Source organism: Neolamprologus multifasciatus, chromosome 12, assembly GCF_963576455.1.
Source record: "Neolamprologus multifasciatus chromosome 12, fNeoMul1.2, whole genome shotgun sequence".
NCBI classification, from domain to species: domain Eukaryota; kingdom Metazoa; phylum Chordata; class Actinopteri; order Cichliformes; family Cichlidae; genus Neolamprologus; species Neolamprologus multifasciatus.
This window is the reverse complement of record NC_140450.1, coordinates 32,233,136-32,260,852: the sequence shown is the minus strand read 5'-3', so window position 1 is coordinate 32,260,852 and position 27,717 is coordinate 32,233,136. Positions and strand designations below refer to the sequence as shown.

The 27,717-nt window shown below is 40.5% G+C and overlaps 2 long non-coding RNA genes across 2 annotated transcripts in view; one reads left to right on the top strand and one right to left on the bottom strand.

Moving 5' to 3' along the window:
- Window positions 1-27,717, top strand: part of LOC146507326 (uncharacterized) — a 79,588-nt gene that overhangs the window by 42,754 nt on the left and 9,117 nt on the right. The window lies entirely within an intron of this gene.
- LOC146507325 (uncharacterized) overlaps window positions 7,716-27,717 on the bottom strand; it is an 85,272-nt gene continuing 65,270 nt past the window's right edge. Inside the window, exon 2 of the long non-coding RNA XR_014877403.1 lies at window positions 7,716-9,068. This is a non-coding gene — a long non-coding RNA (uncharacterized LOC146507325). The remainder of the gene's footprint in view (window positions 9,069-27,717) is intronic.

Genomic DNA, 27,717 nt, shown 5'->3' with positions numbered 1-27,717 from the left:
TCGGTCAACCTGAGCACGTAGATTAAAGTGTCTCAGTTTGCTCCTAGACATATTTTAACACTGGAAACTCTCTGGGGCTGCAGCATGGTGGTCTTCATTTAGCCTCTGGAGGCCATTGTGATTATGTGTAAAGGCCAACGGAGACACATTATCCTTGGACAAAAGCGTTCATGTCCCATTTCCCCTCAGCAGCTGACTCATCGAAACTGTTCTGGTAGATCTGCGAGCCATGAAACATTTGGCAAGCATTTGGCATGCAAATATGGTTAATGAACTGATGTTTTGGAACATGTATTGGAGAGTCAAACACTACGCACGTGCACAGTTGCACAAGCCACCGCTGAACTGTTTGTGCATTTCAGTGGAGGCTCTAGTTTGGGTAGCTCTGGACGTTGCCGCTAAGTGACAAGGGGATTATTGTGAGCATAACCTGCTCTAAAAACAGAACTCACAGCTCCATAGACTCTGCACACTACATGCAAAGTATATTACGAGACACACACACACACGTACACACAGGGACATGCACACACTAAAAGGGTGTAATTACCCTCGTGTATAATGGGACAGATAACCTGAGGATTCACACAGAGCTCTTCGGCATAAGTGTTGAGCAGCTGAGTTACTGATTTACTGATCATGTTACATGTTGCAGTCAGTTGTCAGACAGAGACACAGTGGGAGCTCAGACTCGCATTGCAGCAGACAGACATTTTCCTGGTTCAGCTATCTCTTCTGTTCAGGGTAATCATGGGCAATAAGATACATAGTAATATTTTGATCCCGTCCCAAAATATATTTCTTAAGAATTTAAGATCTTTATGATGACGAGCAGGTCCACAATTTCTCTCCTTCTGTACCATAAAAACATCCCCAAGAAGGTAAAATTTATGAAAAATTTGATTTTTTTAAAACAAAAGTGCATGAGGATGAACTGGGATAGTAGCCCAAATCTGCTGATTGGAAGATTTGTAGATGACCTGCTCTTCCTCAAATTGTGGTTGTTTGAGTCCTTCAGTTTTTGGCATGCAAAAGTATCCTTGGGCAAGATGCTGAACCCAGAGTTGCTCCTGGTGAGTTAATCGGAGTGTGAATGTCAGATAGAAAGCACTTAGACACAGAAAATAAGTGCTTGTATAAATGTGTGTGTGAATGTGTGAGTGAAACATGTATAAAGCCTTTGAGTGTTCAGGTAGAGTAGACAAGAGGCATATAAGAACCTACCTACCTACCTACCTACCTAGCTATTGGGCGACCATGGCTCAGGGGGTTGGGAAGCATATCTCTAACCGGAAGGTCGCCGGTTCGATCCCTGGGCTCTCTTTCCTGGTCGTTGTGTCCTTGGGCAAGACACCTTACCCTACCGCCTACTGGTGTTGGCCAGAGGGGCCGATGGCGCAATATGGCAGCCTCGCTTCTGTCAGTCTGCCCCAGGGCAGCTGTGGCTACACGTAGCTTGCTTCCACCAGTGTATGAGTGCGAGAGTGAATGAATAGTGGAATTGTAAAGCGCTTTGGGTGCCTTGAAAAGCGCTATATAAATCCAATCCATTATTATTATCTACCTTTAGCTAAAGCTGAGAAAGTCTTTCTTTTTTACTGAATGATGGCCGAGGATTATGTCGTCCATAACACTATAAAACTACTAGAAGAAGAAATGAGCTGCTCATCAGGTCTGACATATCAGCAATTTTTGGATTTAAAAGCTTCCCAAAAGCAGACAAACACAGAGATAGACTGAGGCTTAAAAGTGGTCTAAACTCTTGCATCTCCACACAGAATCAGTGTAATGGTTTAAAGGTATAAAACTCAAGTATAGCATCCATCGATCCACGGTTAAGATAGGGGTTAGTAGCTAGGTGGCCAGCTGCCCCTGAAATACACGTCACTTTCTACCTCATATATTTATAAAAAGGACGACATGGCATACATAAGAACATAAGACGTGCAGCATGATTGTCTTAAGCTCTTGAGCTGAAGGCAGCTGGACCTCTTTTTTAAAGGTCTTGGAAGGTGAATCTCCACATGCACATATATATGCACATCAAAAAACAGACAGGAGGCCACTATAAACACATGAGTATAGGAAATGTACATATTTAAGTTGTGGGTCACAGTCACTGTGACAAGACAAGAGCATGTCTGAGGTGCTGCTGTGTGGTTTGAACTGATACTTGCAGAGCAAGGTTTTGCATTTCAATGTGAGCTCAAAATTGTCAAATATGAAAGTGTTTACAAGAGGCCTGAATTCCTGTGTTGCAGACTCACACTGCTGCACAGCCAAGTACAAGCTGTGAATGGCTACAAGCACACTCAAGCACTTACACCCACGCGCGCACATTGACACACGCAAAGGGAATGTATCGATACAAAGACTAACATCCATACTGCGTGCACATTCACACTGATGAACACTGTATAGGTTCTGCAGTTCTACAGCTTTATCTGCCAGACAGAGAATAGATGCCTTTGCTAAAGGGAGCCTGAGAGCACAAATTCGCAGCGTGCAGAAGAATGTTTAGTTTGTCAGCTTTTTCTAAATGTTCCTCAAGGAAACTCGGTTTTGCCAGTTTAAACACATTAACGTTAGTCTGCTACAATGTGGAGCTCCCTCGAGGTCCCCATGCAGGTTTATTCAAATCTATTATGTGTAGAGAAAGACACTGACATCATTATGATACAATCTCTGCATTCACTCGTCACTCTAATGCAGCAGCTCTGATCCTCTGACACTGGTAGCACTTCTTCTGCTTTCCTGGACAGTGAAGGCTGCATAGTTTAGCCTTAGGCAGCCAAATGGTTTCTCTTTCTCTCTCTCCCTTCCCCAACACACACAACACACACACAACACACAAAACACTGACTAACTCATTCATGCTCATTCACAACATCTTGATAGTGTGTATATCTCACCTGTTTGCATGATTGACAGCTCTGAGCAGCAAGGGTATAATTAATCAGATCATAGCCGTGCAATGCCTCTGACAGCTTTGATAGATTGGGGAAGTTGCTCAAGCTGGCTGGGTTTGTCAGAGCAAAGTTATGACTGTCATTTGGAATGGATGAAAAGAGCAAGTGACAGTGCACTGTACCAGTGTGATTGATAACACGGCTGCCTATTTGTCCTCAGATCTGGAATGTGCCGGCCTGAAGCACAATGGTTATTTACACGCCGTATTTGTCTTGTCTCGAAACCTTCCGAGGAAAATGAACGGCCCGTTCATTTCGCTGTCACTGCAGTGCTTCTCTTTGCTTTTCCATTATGTGGCTATTAATGAATCTCAGTGGCGAAAGTTATGCAATCGCACAGCAAGCCTGGCAGTGCGCACCAGACTCATTTGTCAAAATACCTTTGATTGTACAGAGATTATATTACAATGTACAAGAATAACAAATTAAGACATCAACACCCAAGTCATGTTCGCTTGATAAGAAAAATCATCTTCCCTCCCTGTGATCTCTTTCTTCTCCACGTCGTTGCCCAAAAATAACTTTTTGTCTCACACTGTTTCACACATTTTGTTTCCTGTTAAACTTTATTTATGCTCCATTTGAGTTACGACAGGTTTTTATGATATACTCTTGAGGGGATTGTGTTCAGAGAAGGGATGTGAAGGGATGGGCGGAATGGGTTCCAGTAAGACGCTCTGTGGTTCCTGCCAAAGTTAACAAAGAAGAGCTCTATCACACCATCTGTTGTCTGTGATCTGTGACTCATGGCATTTGGACAGCAGCCAGGAGCTTACCTACTAGCCTGTTTGCATGCTTGACTGATAGTGGTCAAGTTCTCAAGAATTTGTCCTGTCGCTTCAGTAAATAAAAAGATTGTGCATGCACAAGAGGTTATTTAGCAGTCTTTCTACTGATGCACTGTAACCGTAACTGCTGATACTTTGTTGCCTTGTCATATTTTTATCATATTGTGTAACTATTGTGTAATTGAAAATACCTTCTGCAGAGTGATATTTGCTTTGGTCTGAGTTTATTATTATCATGCTTTGGCACTGATTCATAATGTTAAGTTCTGCCAGTGAAAACTTTGAGTTGGCACTTTTATTGTATTAGAAAGACAAGTATTAGAGGGAATTAATGTTGTAGTTGCATACAATTTTGGATGCCTGTTTTTTTATGAAGTTGGTAGACTCTCAAGAGATGCAAGAGAAACACTCTGTCCTTAGATTCTCACTGTTATGTCTTGAATACAGTAAATACAGTGGGTGGAATGGACATCACTGTTCTGTTTAATTGCGCTTTAAATACATAGCAGATCACAGATGGAGGAAACCAAAGTTTCACCATCATTCGCACAAATATGCTTATTTATTCAAGATATTGTCGCAATTATTTATTCTCAGCAGATTAGACATTCAGCCCTCTAATCTCTCTACAGGTATAACCTAACATGCCAGTCAATGCAAGGTTCAAGTGTCTTAAAAGTCACACCTTCCCTGTGATAGATCCACTTCAGAGACAGTTTTGCTAACCCTGACAGCAGCTAACTGATGCTAACAGCAGCTAACTGATGCTAACAGCAGCTAACCCAGGAAAAAAACAGCAGTCTTACTGTAAGAAAAGTTCATGACATGCTTAAGAACCCACCTCAGGAACTGTAGTTACACACTGACTCATATCGAACTCCTTTCACAAAGTTTTATAGTATCCTCCAGAGTAAAAAGACATGGAAACATAATGACTGCTTATGTAAACAACAAACTGACAGCGTACACTCACCACTGATGAGTTTTGACCAGCATTGTTTGTACTACAGCAGATATTGTGGTTGATTGGGAGTAAAGATTGGGTAAGAAAACAGAAATTGTTTGACTGCAATCTGCAATCTAACGACATCTAGTGCTAAGAGTATATACACTATAACTTTAACTTTAGGTTGTCTGCTAGCTAGCATAAAGCTGTGGTATAGTAGCAATTTCCTGGTGCAGTTATGAAAAAATTAAGAGTTTAAACTTTTAATATCATATTGCTTCTCTTTTTATATCTAAAGGTCATTAACAGCAACTACTGGATATTCAGAAGGTGTCTCCAAATAGTAATGATTGTTAACAAAAGAAATTGTGCTTAGCCTTAGGGATGTGACACACTCTGCATGAGTGTGAACACTGACTGTGGCAGAAATAATTTTCTTGTAAATAAGCTGAGCATGCCTTTGCAAAACAATGCAACATTATCCAGCTATGCAATGCCTTGGCACACATTGCAGTGGCACACATTGCAGTAGTGCACGTTCTTGGCGCCAAACCAAATAATTTGAATGCATTTTTTTCTATTTTACCATTGTTGTGAAGAAGCTGACAAACAGAGATTCAAACAAAAGTACTACACCTGTAGAAAGAAACCAAAATCACCCATCAAACCTTTCTGTACCTGTAAATTTGTCGGTAGTCAGATGGTTTGGTGCTCTAGAAAGAGACTGAAGGCCAATGTTAAAGCCAGTGTACGGATGACAGCACATATGCTTCTGCCATGTCTACTTTGTTCTGCTCTCTCTACCTCCAATCCTTTACACCATTGGCTGTCAAGGGCTGGGTCAGTGGATGACCTCACTCTTAAGCTACAAGCTTTATAAATGGACACGCTATTTGGAGAGACTCAGCCAGGCTGGAAATGCACGCTTTGGAGATAAACTCAGCTGAAATTCAGAGGATGATCAAGGGTGGCGGTGTAGATAATTAATGATTTCGCTTTTTCCCTGCTGGAAAAGAGCCCCTGCCCCCTGTCGCTACAGCTGACCAACATTAGTAATAAATTCCTCATGGTTTGACAACATGTGGGGTGGACTTTCTGGCCCGTCTAAGGCTCAGCAATGTATAGCCTCTCATTGTCCCATAGGTTTTATATTACTGCTGGGATTGAGTAAGTCCCCGAGAGATCAGGATCCCACGTTAACTCTCTTTCTCTCTTTTTTTCTCTCACTCTCTCTCTAGCTCACACAAATACACACACACTTTTTTTTCTCCTCCTTTTTTTGGATTTGCCATCACACACTGCCGTAGCATAGAAGAACTGATCTACAAATCCAGCCTGTTAAGAGAAGAAATACAAGCTAATACTGAATTAGCACTGCATTTATATTTGCATCACAATGACGCGTCCCCACATGTTCTCCTTTTCCTAGTTAAAGTGGCGAGTACTGGCTTCAGTACACCTCAGCTGCCAAGTAGCAGAGCATGGATCTAAAAATATGTGTGTGGAGAAGGATGCTACAAAATGTGTTTTATTTGAAGGTGGTGTTGTTGTCATAAGGAAGAATGCTGACAGTTGGCCTTATTTACAGTGTTGCTACTTCTTTTGTACATGTTTTTCTTTTCAAGAGTTTGTCATTTGGAGGTACGACTCCTTATGTTTGCAATGCTGGATTGTAAGAAAATTATTATTCCAGTGTTTTTTTTTTTTATAATGGTGCACCATCTTACATATAAAAGGTAACTGTTAAACTTTCCTGTAAAACTTTTTTTTAAACTGTAGACTAATTGCCCACTACATGTTAAACATTTTCATCTGGTCAGTTGAACGTAGTGGAGCATGTCAGCATATTGCCTTTAAGACTTAATAGAGACCAAAAGCAGAGATAAAGCAAAGTTTGGACAGACATTAGACTTACAGTGTGGGCCATTTATATGGATACACCGTGATAAAATTGGAATGGTTGGTGATATTAAAGTCCTGTTTGTGGCACATTAGTATATGTGAGGGGGCAAACTCCTCAAGATGGGTGGTGACCATGGTGGCCATTTAGAAGTCGGCCATCTTGGATACAACTTTTGTTTTTTCAATAGGAAGAGGGTCATGTGACACATCAAACTTATTGGTAATGTCACAAGAAAAACAATGGTGTGCTTGGTTTCAACATAACTTCAGTTGTTTAAAGGTGTTATAGCCTAAAAAAATAAATAAAATAAAAATAAGGTTGATATGATAGTCAACACAAAGAGGTTCAGACATTATTCATATGTATGATTTAAGATTATTTTTATTTTTATATTTATTTTATTTTTTCATATCCAAATAATAATAATAATAATAATAATAATAATAATAATAACAATAATAATAATAATAATGTAACACAATTCAGTGGGCTACATACTGAACTTAGAGGACAGAAACAGAGACTCCTGAACTCTGCCTCCTGACATCTGACCCACGTTAAAATAATGGAGTGAACATACACACACCCACTAGCACTTTATATAGCCTCTGTAGAAAGTAGCCACATATTTCACTTATCTTAACTGCACTATTGTATAATTCTGTATAAACAATCATTCTGTACAATACGATAATTACAATTCTACAACTGTTTATAACTTGCATATTTCTGTATAGTTTCATATTTATATCCTGTTCATAGCCTGTACATAGCTTGTATACCCACTACAGCCTATACATACTTATAGTTACAGCATATTCATAACATACCTTCATACCGTGTACATTGTAACATACCCATAATAGACCCATTTTTGTAATGGGTGGATGTTACCACAGGACATTAGCTGTCTGCCAGGTGTCGCCTCAGCTAATCTAAACCACTGAACTGGAACACTCGTCCATTTTTGAGTTAGTGCCTTTTTGAAACATTCTTAATGAATCTTCTACGTCCAAAACATAAGATGGTGGCAGCCAAAATGGCAAACAAGGCTTCAAAAATGTAGTCCATAACCAAATCACAGTGGCTTGGTCCACAATTTTTTCATCCATCCTTTTTCTTCCAGTTCTTCAATACAGGACTCCGTGTGGTTGGAACCTATCATTCCATGGGACAAGAGACAGTGTATACCTTGGATATTTCGGCAGTTTCTAATAATCGGCTATGTACCACAGGCCTTCAAGGTGGCTGCAGTTAAACCTTTACTCAAAAAGTCATCTCTAGACCCAGCAGTCTTAGCTAATTATAGGCCAATCTCCAACCTTCCTTTCATATCAAAAATCCTTGAAAGAGTAGTTGTCAAACAGCTAACAGATCATCTGCAGAGGAATGGTTTATTTGAAGAGTTTCAGTCAGGTTTCAGAGTTCATCACAGCACAGAAACAGCTTTAGTGAAGGTTACAAATGATCTTCTTATGGCCTCTGACAGTGGACTCATCTCTGTGCTTGTCCTTCTTGACCTTAGTGCAGCATTCGATACTGTTGACCATAATATCCTATTAGAGCGATTAGAACATGCTGTAGGTATTACAGGTATTGCACTGCAGTGGTTTGTATCATATCTATCTAATAGACTCCAATTTGTGCATGTAAATGGAGAGTCCTCTTCACACACTGAGGTTAATTATGGAGTTCCACAGGGTTCAGTGCTAGGACCAATTCTGTTTACATTATACATGCTTCCCCTAGGCAGCATCATTAGAAGACATAGCATACATTTTCACTGCTATGCAGATGACACCCAGCTCTATCTGTCCATGAAGCCAGATAACACACACCAATTAGTTAAACTGCAGGAATGTCTTAAAGACATAAAGACTTGGATGGCCACTAACTTTCTGCTTCTTAACTCAGATAAAACTGAGGTCATTGTACTCGGCGCTGAAAAGCTTAGAAATATGGTATCTAACCAGATTCTTACTCTGGATGGCATTACCTTGGCCTCCAGTAACACTGTGAGGAACCTTGGAGTCATTTTTGACCAGGATATGTCCTTCAACGCACATATTAAACAAATATGTAAGACTGCGTTCTTCCATTTGCGCAACATCTCTAAAATTAGAAATATCCTGTCTCAGAGTGACGCTGAAAAACTAGTTCATGCATTTATTACTTCCAGGCTGGACTACTGCAATTCATTATTATCAGGATGTCCAAAAAACTCACTGAAAAGCCTTCAGTTAATCCAAAATGCTGCAGCAAGAGTACTGACAGGGACTAGAAAGAGAGAGCATATTTCTCCTGTTTTGGCTTCCCTTCATTGGCTTCCTGTTAAATCCAGAATTGAATTCAAAATCCTGCTCCTCACATACAAGGTCTTAAATAATCAGGCCTCATCTTATCTTAATGACCTTGTAGTACCATATCACCCTATTAGAGCACTTCGCTCTCGCTCTGCAGGCCTACTTGTTGTTCCTAGAGTATTTAAAAGTAGAATGGGAGGCAGAGCCTTCAGTTTTCAGGCCCCTCTTCTGTGGAACCAGCTTCCAGTTTGGATTCGGGAGACAGACACTATCTCTACTTTTAAGATTAGGCTTAAAACTTTCCTTTTTGCTAAAGCATATAGTTAGGGCTGGACCAGGTGACCCTGAATCCTCCCTTAGTTATGCTGCAATAGATGTAGGCTGCCGGGGGATTCCCATGATGCATTGAGTTTTTCCTTTCCAGTCACCTTTCTCACTCACTATGTGTTAACAGACCTCTCTGTATTGAATCGTATCTGTTATTAATCTCTGTCTCTCTTCCACAGCATGTCTTTTATCCTATCCTGTCTTCCTTCTCTCACCCCAACCGGTCGCAGCAGATGGCCGCCCCTCCCTGAGCCTGGTTCTGCCGGAGGTTTCTTCCTGTTAAAAGGGAGTTTTTCCTTCCCACTGTCGCCAAAGTGCTTGCTCATAGGGGGTCATATGATTGTTGGGCTTTTCTCTGTATCTATGAAGCGCCTTGAGGCGACATTTGTTGTGATTTGGCGCTATATAAATAAAATTGAATTGAATTGAAATTGAAGTTTGTCAGGACCAGCAGAGAGACAGTCCCAGTTTTCTCTCACATTAAGATGTAAAGTCAATTTAAAATCACCAGTTAACCTAATCGGATGTCTTTAGACTGTGGGAGGAAGTCGGAGTTACTTAGCAAACTCCACACGTGTTCTCCTCAGTTAACACGTGTGGACCTTCTTCCTTCCAGTGACAAAAGTAACAACAGTACAACCCAGGTACAACTTATGATTTTGAAATAAAGCTTGTTTTACGATCACTTTATGGAACCGTGAATACAGGCAAGCCAAACTGAGCTTTCCAGGTCCTTGTCATAAGCTGAGACAAGCTGAAAAGTACGTTTACACCTAGTCAATCTCTCAGCGCTTGCTAAGGGAGGGGCAGGATACTGAGCATCCTGTACAGTATGTTTCACGTTGTCTGTCCTTGGCTTAGTGCCATACCATACTAACACAGTTTTCATGCAGTGACACTACAGTATGTCACACTTTTATTTCAAGGTGACAAAAACAACACTATAACTGCCTCTGCAGGCTACCTTAGAGAATGAGTTTTAAGTTAACTTTACTTCGATTTTGTCTTTGTCGTTTGGAATTTATCATTAGTTATTATTAAACACTGGTTCCAGTGTTTAAATGGGAGTTTAACAGGAAAGTTTAACAGTCCTCACTCATAGGGGTCGTCTGATTGTTGGGTTTTTTCTCTCTACTATTGTAGGTTCTTTACCTTACAATATAAAGTGCCTTGAGGTGTCTGGTGTTACAGTATATAAATAAAAATTAATTGAATTTCTAAATGGATGCCTATATCATCTCAGGAATTCATATTTACATGTGTCCCCGAATCCTACTATATGAACTTATATACTGTAATAATTGATAACTGTAGTGCTGATGATGAGATGTTTTTTTGCCATACAAGATACCACAGATGATGCAATTGTACTACATTCAGTTTTGCTGTATATTTACATCTCTGAATCCTTTCTGAAGAGTTATGTCCCTTAGATTCGCACTAAGAGTCAGAATGTAGACACTTTGTGGCACTCATAGTACCATATGCCTGACTCACTCATTCAGTCAACAGCAATGGCCTCAGTAGTAGAGATGCAGTACAAAGTCATGACTAAGGTTCAAACTGCCAACTCTGTGGCTGATTGCGACTGGGAGTTTCTTAACCACCCAAGCCATGCCAACCCAGTAAGATAATGAAAACTTTGCAACATTCTAGTCACAGGGCTTAAAAACGAACAAAACAATCAGTTATTAGTTTTGTTTGCACATATACCTATTTTCATAGTATCTTACATCGGATCCAAACTTTTTTATGCATTAATCCTGTATTAAAAACTGAAATTTGACACCAGTTTATTACAAAAACAAAAACATTATATTTTGCACCATTGTTGATGCAAACTGGAGAATATTTACTAACCAGTATAGATTAGTGCATACTGCTTTCCAGAATAATGACTTCCATGGTACAAAAAAGCAAAGAAATGAGGAGAGTGCTTTAATGTATTCATTGGGAGATGAAGAAAATAGACACAAAGATCTGAGCCCCTTACTTTTATTTCTTACGAGCAGTGTTGGTCACGTTACTTGAAAAAAGTAATTAGTTACTACTTACTGATTACTTCTCCAGTAAAGTTATTTTATTTTAATGTTATTTTCAAGGGTAATTAGTTACTTTGTTCCCTAGAGACTTAGTTACTTTTTAAAAACATGATACACAACCTGAATACGTAATAAAATAACAGACCTGTCAGACCAATTCTATTTTTTATGCATAATCCATCATATAAAATTGAATCAAATGGAAAAAGTCTCTTTCTCTTTTTATGAGTTTAATCTTTTAATTTTATATACATTGCAAAAATTAAATTATATGCAACCGTCTTTGACTAGAAGAAATAATTTTACATTTAAACCTATTTTCTGCATATTCCAGCATATAAAATAATATAATGTCTTGATGCATTCTCAATCATCCAGGAAAATAAATCTCCAATGTGAATCGAGGAGGGGGCCTAAGGGTACATCTTTTGCCATCTTACAATGCTGTGATTGCAGCCATTCCCCAACTCTCTGTGAATGGTACTCATGGACATTGATCAGTGGGTTTTGGTCAGTGGTTGTTGATCAATGGTCATGAGAATTTGCATAATTAAGATTAAGGAACTGACCTCACAGCCCATTGTTCCCTCAGTGGGCTGGTTTCAGTCATTATGCAAATATACTGTTTATGAGATTGGAGAAACTTGCAGTCAGCTGAGACTGAAGAAGTCACTTGGATGAGTGACGAAACGTTTCTCCCAGAAAACGCTACGTCCAGATGAACAGAATCAACTTTTTGGAGAAAATAATATAATGTTTTGTGTTTACACTCACTCTTTCAAATAGATGCAAGTAAAACACAGCAAAAAGTAAATAAAATCAAAGATTCAGCGGCACTGAGTCCTGTCGCTCTTAAATCTGTTTTCACCTGTTTAGGAGTGGAGCTGGTGGAGGTTTGCCCAATGTCAGTGGGAGGATCTGGGGGTTTTCTCTGTGAATTTCACATTCCCGTGGCGGCGTGCTAGGTGCTTGCTCAGGTTTGAAGTCTCCCCACACAGGGTGTACAGCGGACGCTAATGTTTTTGTCACTTTTTACGAACTTAAAGTAATGTAAGTACGTCCTTAAACGCTGCTTAGTCGTACTCTCTCCCGCACTCCATGATCCATTGTTGAGCAACACACGTCTGTTGCTGCCACGCACGTCGCATGCTCGTGCGTCATTGTCATGAGACACTCACAAACAAAATCACGACAGTTTGGTAACGCAGTAACGCAGTGTGCCTACGGGAAAGTAACAGTAATCTAATTACCTTTTTTTGCAAAAGTAATCCCTTACATTACTCATTACTTGAAAAAAGTAATCAGATTACAGTAATGTTACTGCCCATCTCTGCTTACGAGTTAAAATCAGCTTTTTAGCTTTGTGCAGCACTACTGTACAGAGCCACAGCAAAAATATAAGAAAAGCAAGAAAAGAAAAAGAAAAGCAGGCGGTTGCACCTTGTTCCAGAAGGAAGTGTAGGCTGTCTTTAAGGTGGCTGAAGTGGTATATTTATAGGTATGCCTTCATACCTTTGCGATGCACGCCAGGTTAGAAAAATAACTGCTTTCAGTTGGATTTGATTGATTGCCAAGAAGAGCTTCTGGTGTTTCAGTCCAAACAGCCCTAAATCACACTTGTCACAAAATTTTACATTTAACTAGGTATCTTAAACTGACGGCGCAAAAAAATGTATTATGAGCAACCTCTGCTGAGAGTTATATTTCCATTGTCACACAATAATATAAGAAAAACTGTGTGACGTTTGTATTTTTAATTAAATTTACCAGCTGCTCACTGATTAAAATATTAATGTTGTAACAAAGTATTTTGAAAAGCAGCGATTTTAAATGTTATTGGCTACATCTTGTTAGAAAGTCAGTTGGGTGTGAGGTGGAAATGGATGGTTAGAAATGACCAATGTTACTCCTGTCACAGGTTCACACGGGTCAAGTCGGGGGTCCTCTCGTGGATTTAGAAACCAGCTGGAGATTTTAGTTCAACTCTGTTGAAGACATCAATTCCACACCGATGTTTTCACTACTAATAGTCTTTATGATTAAACATGTACAACACCTCATAAGTTTGAATTATTACGTAGTGGCTGAGAAATGTATTTTAACTTAGCTTCCTTTTTTACTTTACGCAGTGAAAAACATTTAAATGTTGAAATAACAACAAAAATGTATTTCTGTCACACTGGAAGTGAAACAACATTTTCTGAGAAATGCTGGACTGACTGGTTTCTTGATACAACTGTAAAGCACACTATGCTATACACTTTCTTTTAAGTAACAATTGAAATGCTTTTGTTTTTATGAGTGCAGATAAATCTGTGCTTAAGTGTAAGCTTGTTTGATGTTATCCCTTCGAAAAAGAACCTCAAAATACTCAAATACTGACTAAAATACTGTTTTCATGTCCGAAAATTCAAACGGTCTACTATTAATTCTGTAGTGCACAATAATCATGTTTCAAATCATACTTTAAATTCTAATCAGTATTTCAAAGTTTCGTGAAAATAAACTTAAAGTGTCAGGTTGGTCGGAGGTTTTGAGACTATATGCATAAAATGATACACAATACATTAAAAATACTGATACGTATTTAATGTATTTAACAGTGGTCTGCATTATATTGTTACATGGTCAGAGGGTGGCCAGGTCTCTATGACAAAGCCAGTCTAACCACTCAGAAGATGGAAGTGCCCACAGAGTATGACATTCACTGTTATGTATGTAACAGTATGTAATGTTTGTATTTGAACATCATATTCTTCTACTTAGACATCAGGCGTCATAAACCATTTGAATTATCAAATGGTTTATATGAAAACTTCATGCTAGCAACACCTTGGAGAAAACGAATGATAGAGATTAGATTCACTTATGAACGTGCTGTGGTTTGGAGCAGCACATCTGAAGCTGCCACCTGGAGCCCATCATGGCTGCCACTGCAGACCTGGCAGCTGAACCACTGCACTCTGGGATACCGGACACCCCGAGATGATGACTCTGATGAATCTGTCTGCTCCTTGCCCTGTGGCCCCTATCAGATCCATCCTACTGGGAAACAAGTGTGTCTGACTGACCCAGACCAAACACACTCCCCACTCACACACATTCAAACACACACTTCCCGAGGCCTCCACTGTGTGCCGCACCATTAATACCAATTGGCCTTTCTTTATGGTTACAAATATTTTTCACATGTTCCGAGATTATGTTGAAACTGCGTGGCCACAACAAAAGCGCGCAGCTCCTTGTAGTTGGGAGCGAAAAGCCGCAGACGGCTCAGGCCAGGATATTTATTAACATGATTTGTGAAACTTTTCAGACCACAGAGAAGAGCTGCGCTGCGTGTGGGTGGAGAAGAAATCACATCCCCCTTTGCTGTGTTTGAAGCTTCCTTTATTGTGTCTACAACGCAGCCAGCAGGGGAGTCTGTTTAAATGCCAGTCAGTGCGCACACATGCACGCGGGCTCGTTGTCCGAGTGGCGAGGTGTTTGGAAGCAGAGCTGAGAGGATGGCAGTGAACACAGAACTCCATCCATAGGCACAGAGAGCCAGGTAAAGAACTTGTGTAAATGAAAAAAAAGACACGTCTAAACCTCATCATTCATTCATCATCTTAGCTTTTGTGTTCAGTGTTTGTGGTGCAGAAGGTAGAAAGCATCACCCATGAAAAGTGGTGGTCAAGTTACTTGAAAAAAGTAATCAGTAACTAATTACTGATTACTTCCTCCAAAAAGTAATCCTGTTACTTTACTGATTACTTATTTTCAAAAGTAATTAATTACTTAGTTACTTTTTAAAAACACGATTTACAACCTGAATAGGTGATAAAGTGATAGATCTTTCAGCCCAATTCTACTTTTTCTACATAATCATCATACAAAATGTAATCAAATGGAAAAGTCTCTTTTTTTAAACTTGTTTTATTAGTTTTAATCTTTTAACTTTATGCATCAAGCAAAAATGTAATTATATGCAACATTCTCTGATTTGAATAAATTAGTTTAACATTTAAACTTATTTTCTGCACATTCTAGCACATAAAATTTTTTTTTTTTGCGTGTTTACACTCAGTCTTTCAAATCGATGCAAGTAAAACACAGCAGAAAATAAATAAAATCAAAGACTAGCGGTCCTTTTGCTCTATTTTCACCTGTAAAGCAGGAGTAGGGTAGGCGGAGGTTTACCCTGGTGCAGGTGTGCCGCAGGGGTCAGTGGAAGAATCTGCGAGTTTCTCTGTGAATTTCCCATTACGTCGTTGCACACTCGGTGCTTGCTTGGAAGTTTAGGGGGGGTTTTTTGCTGTAAAAAGAAGTTTTCTTCCCACGCACAACGGACACTAATGTTTTTGTCACTTTTTATGGAATCAAACTCAAAGTAAGGTCAGTACTTCCACGCTTTAAACGCTGCACGCTCATACTCTCTCCACACTCGATATATGATCCATTGTTGATCTGCACACAGCTGTTGTCACCAACGTCGCACTCGCTTACGTCACTGTCATGAGACATTCTTGCAAAATAAATCACGGTTTTAGTAACGCAGTTCCTACGGGAAAGTAATGGTAATCTAATTACCGTTAATTACCGTTTTTGCAACAGTAATCCCTTACTTTACTCGTTACTTGTAATCGGATTACAGTAACGCGTTACTCATCTCTGCCCATGAATCAGATCTTTGGTGTAGTCTCCAGCTCCTCCAGTCTGCATCAGTGAGCAAAATACTACGCTCTGCAACCTCAAAATAAACCACCCCTATTATATCATTGCCAAACATAATAGTTTCAGAGCCATAGCAGTGGAAGTGCTCTTGGCATGAGCGTGCAAACGGCTTGTGAATGTAAAGTGCTTGGTTGATAAGAAAAGGGACACGCTAACATGAGTTGCAGAATGTTTTATATCACTCGTTCCCAACTTAAAGAAAAAAGATATTTTTGCTAAACAAATTATTCGTAAATGTTCACTGTTGAACATGGAAATAACAACTGCAGGCTTTAATTTTGGCTTCTGCAAACAGCATGGCCACCCTGTTTCTATTATTTTATCTGTGACATCCGTTGTATGTCTGTCCTCTGTGGAAGACGGATCCCACTTCTGTGACTGACAAATTCGCTCATTGAGATTTCTTCCCTTTTCCCATCTTTAAAGCTTTTTCTTGCTTATCTGCAGAGATAATCTAAGGACAGACTGTGTCCACCCTGTTCCGATTCCTTGCCTTTATAGACACTGTCACGTCTCAGTTTTGCACAAGACATCCTTTGGCAACGGTGTGTGACAGAACAGGTTATGGTATTAATAAGAAAGCGCTGTCACTCCTAACTGTACATCTTTCAACCCCAAAGGTCATGGGTGTGAAAGGTCTTATTTGAACCCAAACCTTGCTTTTTGTCTTCCTCAGCAAAGACTAAGCTAAAGTAAGTGACTAAAAGTTGAAAAAGTAGAATCAATCAAGGGTAAGAAGATCGGAAGGAAACTCGATGCAGCCTGCGGTCTCCTGGCTGACAAACCTGTTACACATAACACCACAAACCCCCAACTCACTTTTTGTAGACCTCCCCTCCAAAATTGGGACACAGCCAAATATGCAAAATACAACGCAAGAGTGAGATCTGACAAAACCACATTATGTTGTGAAGCCCTGGAATGAGAGCAGCTGTTGTGTCACATGCTCTACACACTGTAAAATCATTTGAAGCCTCATAAAATTCACTTGCTTTTATTCTCAACTCACAAGGCTAACGCAATCCGTGGCAAAGCTTTGCAACGAGACACTGTTTCATCAGCGCAGGTTCCCATTCCTGCTATCATTACTCAATACATTACTATTAGATCCTGTCTGTGGATTTGCTATTTATGTAGTTAATAATGTGGATCCAGATTAGGAGAAGAACAACTGTCACCAGCAGCCATTCCTGCTGTAAATCACTGTTGCATTACCTCTGCTATAATTGCTGGTGACAGAGCAACAACAGAGCAATTATATCTAGTTGACTCTTGTTCCTGTTTAAGTGCGTGTGTGACATTATTCGTGTGCGTTTTACAGCCAACCAACCTCACCCTCCAGGAGCCCCACCCCAGGCTCCTGGAAGCCTTCTCGCCCCGTCTTGTTTTGTGTCAGATGGTTTGTCAGTAAGTGGGAAGCCCTGATGCCGCAGTGCTGTTTACTTTTCACTCAGCATATTAGATATGGCTTCACTCTGCCCTGATGCTGGTATCAGCTGGGTGTGAACGTGCATGGTTTTTTTTGCTCGTGCGTGCCTTTGTGTGCATCAGAGTATGTGTATGAGTGTGTGTGTGTGTGTTTTTACGCCATTCGAGCTCCTCGCAGCAAAGGCATGGCACTTTGATGAGTTTGGCATGAAATTTTTTGTCTGATAATCTCGCCTCTTCCCAGTTAACTTCCTCCTTTGCTCCCTCTGCACATCACGTCCATATTTACATTGGCGTCTGGTGCAGATACAGATCCTAGACTGCTGCACTTTAGAGGGGAAGACAGCAATCAGCAGACGTGTGCGGTATGTGAAGAAGACATTGTGTGTAAACAAGAAGCGTTTCAGTGCAATGATCTCATCCAGATCGACAATAAAACCTCAGGACCTAGACTTAAGGGCTGAACTGGTCAAGATCAAAGATCTCAGGTGCAGTTCATGTCTTTAATAACAGGAGATGCAGGTTAATGCTATAGCTAGGAGACTGAAAATAAAGACGGGCTAAGAGGTTAAGTCCAGATCAAAGTTTGCAGCAAGGGCCGTGATTGGTGAGATGTGGTCAGGGTATGAGACAGGTCGAGGGGCAAACAGAGGGTGCTCTGGAAGGTTTTTTTTTTATAATAATGACAGGGTGCTGGGCAGCTGGATCCTGTTTTCCACTGCGATCGGGGAGCGTAGCAGGGCATGGACTGCTCAGTCTGTGGGCCCTGTGTTCATTAGTGGACCAGCACTGCAGCACTAGGGGTGATTCACAAGCATATCAAGTTTAAAAGAAATGCCTGGCCACAGAGGGATTTTCCTCCTGGGCCAGAATATGTGTGTGTGTGTGTGTGGAGGGGTGGTGGTGGTAGTGGAGGAGCAGAGTGGGATCAAGAGGATGGATTAGTAGACTTCAATTGGAAAATTTCCCCTGCATCCGAGGAGACGGTTAAAAGTCATCCTTGATCAAACTTTGACAAAAAAAAAAAATCAGCTTTCCTACTTCCTTGTGCCCGTTTCATAAAACGTGCTCAGACAAATTTGGGTTTAACCCTAAATTGTTATATCTGGGCTGCTCATCTGATGATGATTTTAAGTCGTGTGTCCCGTCCTCGTGTGTTTATCAGTGTTTTTCCCCTGAATTCTCACTGTGCCGCCACCGGTTCAGGCATGGTGTCATCTGATCGGGTTTCACCCTACTTGTGTTTGCTTCTCTGACTGGCTTGGCAGAAACCAATAAACACCACACTCCCACCCCTTTACCTCTTTCTTCATCTCACACTCCAAAAAGAAAGAAAAAAAGATTCTTACTCTGCCAAAGCACACAAGGCAGTATGGCTTGGTTTGACTTTTTTTTGTGCCTCCAGTCCTACTTTCCTCTTTTGTTTAAATTCCTTGCATACTTAAAAGCCGGGCCTAAGACATTAACAGTTCAAGTTTAAACTCTGGAGTTAATTTCCTAGCGTAAGCCTGAGCTGCTCCGCATACATTTCGCCGTGACTGGATCTACTTTTTTGAGATGCCACCGAACCACAGCTTGGGTGGGACCACAGGGTGACTTTGGGGTGGTCGTTTGGTGTCTAAGCACAGGCCACCTTCCGCTGTATGTTTGACTCTGGACATATCCAGCTTGAACTGGTGCCCTGCTCCCGCTTCTCACCCCTGCCTCTTTGTGTTTCATGTGGTTTTGTAACTGCAGCATGGCACATATGGTTCATATTTTTCTGCTCACTGGCTGAACCCCAACATTTTATCAGAATAATGACTGCTTTAATCTTAAATACAATAAATACGATAAAAGTTTGAGAACATTAATGATAACAAGCTCAAAACTGTGTTCACGCAGGGACCCATTTGGTCATTGCTAGTAATCTTGAAGCTGATGGTTGGTTGCTAGCATACGTTCTAGGCTTGGCTTGGATTGGACTCATTGGTATCCTTCACTCTCAATGGTAGCTGCTGCTTTACCAGGTGTAACAATTAAGTTTAACATCCAGGCATCCATTAAAACCGAATTTATTAAATTTAATGGAGTTAGAAGTAAGCAGGAAGTTAGCTCGCTAGTTTCCAGCTAAACATGATATAGCATGTTCTGACTGAGAGATTTCTGAAAAAATTAAAACATACAGCTCTGCTATCACTTCCAACATAAATGTAGACAGGAAAGTAAACAGCAGTGACTTTTGTAGGGTTACTGAAGTTTTGCTAGCTGGTCTATAATGATGTGCTACATGAATGCTAGCGACACAGCTATGTTAGCATAACATAAACAGTGAAGCTGGAGGATGAACGCTAACCTTTTTCCACTAGATGAAAGCTAATGTGAGGGTTCCCGATGGTTAGGGACAAATGCAAAAGCATGGCACAATGCTGTAAACGGACCAAACTTCAGTCAGGAGAACAACTGAGGTAATCCATCCACAATACGAGGTTAGTCATTAATATACTGCAACAACATGGGAATAGCGCAGCTGCGAGAGAATTCAACATTAATGAATCAATGGTACGGAAGTGGAGGAAGCAAGAAGAATGAGTTGAGTAAAGTTTGACTTATCTGACTGTTTTGTTTCACTTAATGCGCCTTATGGTCTGAAAAATACGGTACTGCTTCCTCTTTAAGGTGTTATTGTTCCATTCTCACTTTTTGTTGTTTGTCTGTTTTCATCACAGTTAATATAACTGGGAATAACACCATGATTACATTGTGTTATAGCTTCCTAACACTAGATTTAGCTATCCAAATATGGCCACATCAAACTGCCAAAATCAAAGCTTCAAAGATTTAGCCTGGCTATTTCAGTCCCAGCAGCGTGAGCGATGCTCCCACATGTTAAGTGTTACATAGGGGCAGATTGCTGATGCTCTGTTTAGTAGGTTTGTTGGAAAAAAGAAGCAAACACACCCTGTGCCAGCATTCATAGGCTAAACAAGGCAGCATCCTGATCGTGTTGTTAAGTGCAGTATTGAAGTACATCAGCTAAAATGAAGCATGCATGATTCTGAAAAGACCACTGAGTGAGAGCTGCATATTTTTGAATTGTCACTTCTATGTGAGTGAAATTAACTTTTTGAATATGACATTTTCTATTACAAAGGAGTATTTCAATACTGTGTCTTTATTACAAGGAAAAGGTCTAAGTATGCTTCCCCTGCTGCTACAGTTTGCACAAAGAATTCAAACTGCAGTCCAATTTTAAGTATGCGAGAGACACAGAAGTGAAGTTTTGGTTTATCTTTCTGGAAAAACCCCACTGAAAATACAATTCAGCGGTGCTGCACCAAAATAGGTTTTCAATGTACAGGTCATTAATTATCACCTGCTCGCTATTGTATGTATGTTTTTTTTATTATATGAAAATGCTCAGGCCCGAATTTGTCACTGGACATCCGCCATGAAAGGCTGCATGCTCTTGCTTTTGTTAAACTATGGAGCGGAGTAATTTTTCTTTCTGTGTGTGCAAGAGGTTTTTATCTCGCTCTTGATCTCCAGCTAACAGTGCACCACCATGCCTCCATCACAGCACTATTGCCAAAGAAGTCAGTGTTTTGAGAATACGCAGCTACAGAGCTGTGAAGCAACCTCGGCTCGCCATGTGCTGTACGTGCAAGGATACAAAGTCACTGCACACATCCAGATACACAAAAATAGACAAAATAAAATGGAACCCTACCAGTCTGACTAGTTGTTCTCCATGAAGTGCTGCACAAAGAGCCTGTCATACTGTATGAAGACAGCATAGAGGAATCTCTCATGGTCTGGTACGGTTCCTTTATTTGACAACATGCAAACTATGTTTATCTTAGTGCCACGCAGTTATGTCTGGAATCCACAGAAGCATTATGTCGGGGTTTCACATCCGACAAACCCTGATGTAAAAAGAAAAAAACTTTATCGTGTAGGGTAATTTAATAATGGCTCTTTGATGTGATTATACACCATAATGGATATAAGTTCTCCCAGCTTTATTCTTAGACAAATAACCCTCATTAATGAGTTTTCTGTTGATTTAATGGCCACGGTAGCTTGACCTCCTCTTCAGCGCCTCTCTGAAAGTCATTTACGCCATATCACCGTTCCCTCTTTTCCCCAAAAAGCCTCATAAATCACTTTCCTGTAAACAGTAGTGACACGCAGCCTGATGTGTACTTCGATATATATTTAGGAAACCACAAGGCCTGAAATCTGAGCCTCCTTGTGTTTAGGAGACAAACTGTAGGGAGACTGTGCACATGTGTGTTTTGGGTGCAGGCATGTTTTACTCATGTGTGCCCGCTTTGTGTTGCAGAGTTATAAGTGCACGCTGTATGCAGACAGCATCGGGCTAATTTGTTCTTATTGTTACAAATTAAGTTGCAGCGCTTAAGCGCGGTAATGCTACCAGTAACAATAACATAGATCCAGACTGGGGCACGACTGGACCGGCTGCGTGACACCACTGCCGGCCTGCCAGGCCTAAAAGAGTTAGTCAGCGGCAATGGTTGGTGTAAACACACTCTTGGCAGGGCATATGGTGTGGTCCTGCTGACAAAACCCACTCGAATCCCTCATAGCACAAATAACTTTGAGTTATTATATACTTTACAATAAACATATACATCACAGAAATGTGATTTTCACATGTAGGATATCTTCTTATCTGGCAGTATTACACTGCCAGCAAGTGCTGCCTCACAAACAATGATTTTGATAAACATTTCAGTAAAGTTCTAGCAGTGGAGCAAACACTAGGTCAGATCTGTTATTATCTTCATAACACTTCCAACATGTCCTATGAGCTGACTGAGGTTGTAGGATTAGAAAATGTTGTCACTTTAGCTTAAGATCTTTTAAATTAAACTATAACAAAACAGTAGTTAAGAGAAATGTAATCTCATAGCGTCCACCTTGTCACCTGTGATATATCTAAACTAGAAGTTGTTAGCTTTCAAATAAAGTTTCATATACTTTTTTCTGTATGACTGATTGCAGCCCGTTCTCACTCCTGAGGCGTAACATGCCGACGTTTTGTCACGTCCCGTGGCGTTCCTGAGGAACGCGAAAGGAGACCTTCGGCGTTCTTATGGTACGTGGCGGGTTATGGCCGAAATCCAGTGCAATGACGCTCCCGTGGTAATAGACGTTCCAGCCCTGTATTCCAGCCCTAACCATAACCTTTTTCCTGACCTTAACCATGACTTTAATTATGTTAAATAGCGTGTTTCTAAGCGATTTGAAGAAAAAGAGCGAACATGTGTAGATTGAGTCCATACGGTTCTCATATTTCCTCATTTTTCCGAGGTCGTCATTTAGGAACGTGGTGGGTAGCCGAAAACGTAATATGTTGACGATTTGTCACCTAGCCTAAAATGTGACGCTTTGGGAGTGAGAACGTGTTGGATTTTCTGTAAAAGGTTTTGCACTTTCTGTTTTCAAACAGAAAAAAACCTCAATAAAAAAGGCGCTGGATATTATTATAACCCAAACCCTACACCTAACCCTGGATGAAGGTTATGCTGCTGATGAGAATTTTCTTCGGCCGACATCCGACCCTCCCAGAGACTGTTTTTTCTGAAGATTTCTTCCTGTTAAAAGGACGTTTTTCTTTTCTGTTTACTGTCACTAAGTATTTGCTTGTAGAGGATTGTCTGGTTGTTGTGGGTTTCTCTTTATTATTGTAGGGTCTAGGATTAACTGAGGGGCTTCGTCAACACCCAATAAGAAATGCAAATTTGGAGCTGAAAACAAATCATGTCACGTTTGAGTACTTTAATAATACACATTTATGCGTATGTACAGAATGTCTGATCAAATAAAAATATCACATTTGTGGTTACAAAGTCAGAAATATAACCTGTTCCATGAACTGAAAACAGCTCATGTAGTGAACCGTGTCTGTGCGTGTCTGAGATAAACACCAAAAAGAAGCTTTTCATCAGGTGCTAGCTGGGCCTGGGCCCGGGTCGCCCTCTCAACACCGGATGACAACTGGGAACTCGGATCCTGAAACCCAGGACAAGCGGTGAAAAATGCTTCTGATTACAACCCATTATTAATTGTAAGAGCAACAAGCAAACACCAGAGAGATCATTTTTCTTTTTTTCTTCTTTTTGCCAACTTTGGCTCTCTGTTATCCCCTTAATCCTATCTTATCCCTTTCCTGTGCGCATTGGCTCAGTATTGTGGCGCTGAGCTTGACCCAAAACGCCAGAAAGGCTAAAATAAGAGAGGAAGGAGGGATAAGTGGGGAGTGAATAAGGGGCTGGGGACAGATTTAGGAGCCTGACTGGCGGTGGCCATGAGGGGTTTCCCCATGGATCAGTCTCAGGCCCAGGTGCAGGGTTTTAATGAAGACTGTGGAGTTAGTGAGATGGGGATGCACTTTGAATACCCCATCCCCATGTGAAGTCTCACTCAACACAGTGGCCCTGTTTGACCTTGGATTAGTTTCCTTTTCCAGGTTTAGAAGCAGGATGCTGACCTCCAACATCCCCCTCCCCCCCCTCTGCTACCTGAACGTCAAGAGATAGGGCTGTTTCCCTGGAGACAGATATTGCAACTGCGCCTGTTGTTTGGACTGAAGCCAGCTTTCGCTTCTCACAACAGCAAAGGCACCCATCTGGTGTGGTGGGCAGGAAAGTTTTTTTCCTCTGTCCTGACCCTTTTTTTCCTGCCCTCAGTAATACAGTTTGTTCTTCATGGTAGGTTGCATGTCTTTCATGTTTTGCATGACATGTTCTATAGTAACCCTGCATCACCTCCATCACAGATGTTTTGTTTCTTTCATTACACAGTAATATTTTCTTCATGAAAAGCACAATCTAAAACAGAGCAGCTCAGTGCGCCTGTTTAATATTTAATAAAGTCAGACACAATGAGTGGCTTCTGTTTTGCACATGCTGCACTCACTTTGCATGCGCATCTGTCTATTGTAAGTTAATAATTGCACCTTTGCAGAGTTATTCTAGTGCTAGCTATTATATTCTTGTTTGTTTTGGAACCAAACATGTTTAATTGAGATTGGGCAATGGCTGGTTGCATGACATCTGCTAATTACACCTAAAGTTGGCAATGCCCGGTCCCACAGATGAGTCAAAGGAGATAAATGGCACGGGGGGGTTGGGTGGAGAAGTGCATCGGAGGTGAGTGTGGAAGTGGTGAAAGGGTGTTTGCAGGCTGAGAATGCGGCTGCGGTCGTTTGTGCCGCTCTGCCTGTGTTATCTATCCTCATATCTTCAGTGGCTTCCTAACACCTGTTGATAAAAGACATCCTCTCCTGTCAGCAGCAGCCACCCAGCCACTCATGGATGTGATCCTTAGAAGAGCCAAAAACACTCTTTGAACGCGCTTCCTCCTCTCTTTGTCGTCATGACACCTTTTCGATTTACATAATATCTTCACTCTCGTTATTATTCAGTGATCCATGTGACAATGCAAGTCTTTAAAATGAAGAACATAATAAAAATAATATCAATATATGTTTGAGAAGGTTTTACCCAACCGGTTGCTTCATAAAGTGTCTCATGACATGATGATGTCACACAAACTTGGTCTTCTTATCCCCACACCATTGTCGTCTCATTTGTGCACTTTTTTTCTAAACTTTTTTTTATTCTTATTTTTTTTAAACTGTGACTTATTTTGATAACTTGATCAATAGTCTGAACTGGGAAGATTAAAATTTGCTCTGACCAATAAACTAATTGCGTATATCATTATAAATGTTGGCACTCACAATCAGAGATGGGATGTAATCTGATTACTTTTTTCAAGTAACGAGTAAAGTAAGGGATTACTGTTGCAAAAACGGTAATTAGATTACCGTTACTTTCCCGTAGGAACGCTGCGTTACTGCGTTACTAAAACCATGATTTTTTGGGAGAATGTCTCATGACAGTGACGTAAGCGAGTGCGACGTTGGTGACAACAGCTGTGTGCAGATCAACAATGGATAATATATCGAGTGCAGGAGAGAGTATGAGCGTGCAGCGTTTAAAGCGTGGAAGTACTGACCTTACTTTGAGTTTGATTCCATAAAAAGTGACAAAAACATTAGTGTCCGTTGTGCGTGGGAAGAAAACTTCTTCCACTGACCCCTGCGGCACACCTGCACCAGGGTAAACCTCCGCCTACCCCACTCCTGCTTTACAGGTGAAAATAGAGCAACAGGACCGCTAGTCTGTGACTTTATTTATTTTCTGCTGTGTTTTACTTGCATCTATTTGAAAGACTGAGTGTAAACACACACAAAAAAATAATTTTATGTGCTGGAATGTGCAGAAAATAGGTTTAAATGTTAAACTAATTTCTTCCAGTCAGAGAATGTTGCATATAATTAATTTTTTGCTTGATGCATAAAGTTTAAAGGTTAAAACTAATAAAACAAGTTTTAAAAAGAGACTTTTCCATTTGATTACATTTTGTATGATGATTATGCAGAAAAAGTAGAATTGGGCTGAAAGATCTATCACTTTATCACCTATTCAGGTTGTAAATCGTGTTTTTAAAAAGTAACTAAGTAATTAATTATTTTTGAAAATAAGCAATCAGCAAAGTAACAGGATTACTTTTTGGGGGAAGTAATCAGTAATTAGTTACTGATTACTTTTTTCAAGTAACTTGACCAACACTGCTCACAATGCCCTACGCAGTTTCCTCAGGTTGGTCCATTTGTCTAGGAGGAGATGGGGACCATACCAACATACATAGATATATACAAAAGCTATGATAATTATAGTTTAGCTAGTTTCATTAAAAAAACTACTTAAGAATGTGGTTCTCTCATGTTTGACTAGCAATTTTCCCCACATATATATATATATATATATCTATAAAGGGCTGAGCAGAGCACTTAAAGTAAGATCCTGCTTGACTTCATGTTTGTAATGCAGAAGGAGGAAAGCTGCTTTGTTTTTAATGGCTGGTTTTTGTTGACTGACAGTAAGATCACTTCATTTGTGACTCTGACAGTAGTCACAGAACATTACACGCCTCTGTTCCTTTTCACTGGAAGCTGAGCAGATCAAACCACCTATTATATGTGATTCATGCATCACACCTAACACATTCAATCTTGAGATCATCCACGCTACCCAGCCTGTTGGTATAGTGCCACCGAAGGGAACTACTAGTGTTTTACTGCTAGTCATTATTAAATGTACAAAACCTGTTCTTATTCTTAAGGCATCAAATGCTACAGATCAATGTGAACACTTGCAGGATTCCTTGGAATCAATTTTAAATTAACCTGGTTAGCTGTTCATGTTTTAGCCCAAACCATGATCTTCACAACAACAGATGCTTCAAGGTGCTTTCTATTGTAAAACAAAGATCCTACAATAATACAGAGAAACCCCAACAATCAGGCGATCCCCTATGAGCAAGCGTTTGACAACAGAAGGAAGGAAATACTCCTTAATAGTAAGAAACCTCTGTTACAACCAGGATCAGGGAGGGGAAGCGATCTCCTAAACCACCTTCTAAAAATATCAAAGTAGTTGTTGGTGCACAAACCCTAGGAATACATTTGGAGCCTAAACTTACATCAACAGTGAATGAAAGCAAATGCAGAACTGAAAGCCTCCAACAAACAGGACATAAACCTGTTTGCCTGAGTAACCTGTGACAACACCGACTACAACCACCTAATAAATCTTTTACTTTTTATTAAGGGATCAAGCAAAGAGTGCATCAAGGCACCAAAGTCAAAGGACACAATGCCAGATGTCTTTATCACTTTAAGAATAGTACGCTTGGTTTCAAACCTCTAAATGAATGCACACTTTTGAACATGTGCCTATATATTGACGATAATGAGCACAGACAAGCCAATTTCGTTTCCCTTGCTCTCTCTGTCAGACCCAAGATTGCCTTTTGTTAAGCAGTTTGCTGCTGGAGTTCTATGTGGCTGCATAATTGCGTTTGTGTGTGTTTGTGTGTGTTTGCGCATGCGTGTGTGTGAGTGTGTGTTTTAGACAGACGACAGCGTGTCACGTGCGTCACTGAGGTGAATAGAGGTGGCAGTGTGCTGACAGCTGGAGACAGGTTCCAAGGCAGTGAGGTTACAATTGGTGTTAATAGATGCCTTCCTAAAGAGCAGCTCTCAGTACACATTAAAACACACCCCGCACCCCACCTCACACTCATTCAGCTTTTTCTGGGCTCGTCTTCGGCTGTGTTTAGTGTGTTTATGTGTCAACCGCAAACTGATTGAACTGTGCTTGCCAGCATTGGTTGCGGCTGCATAACAACAGGCAGTTATTTGCAGTATGCTGCAGAAT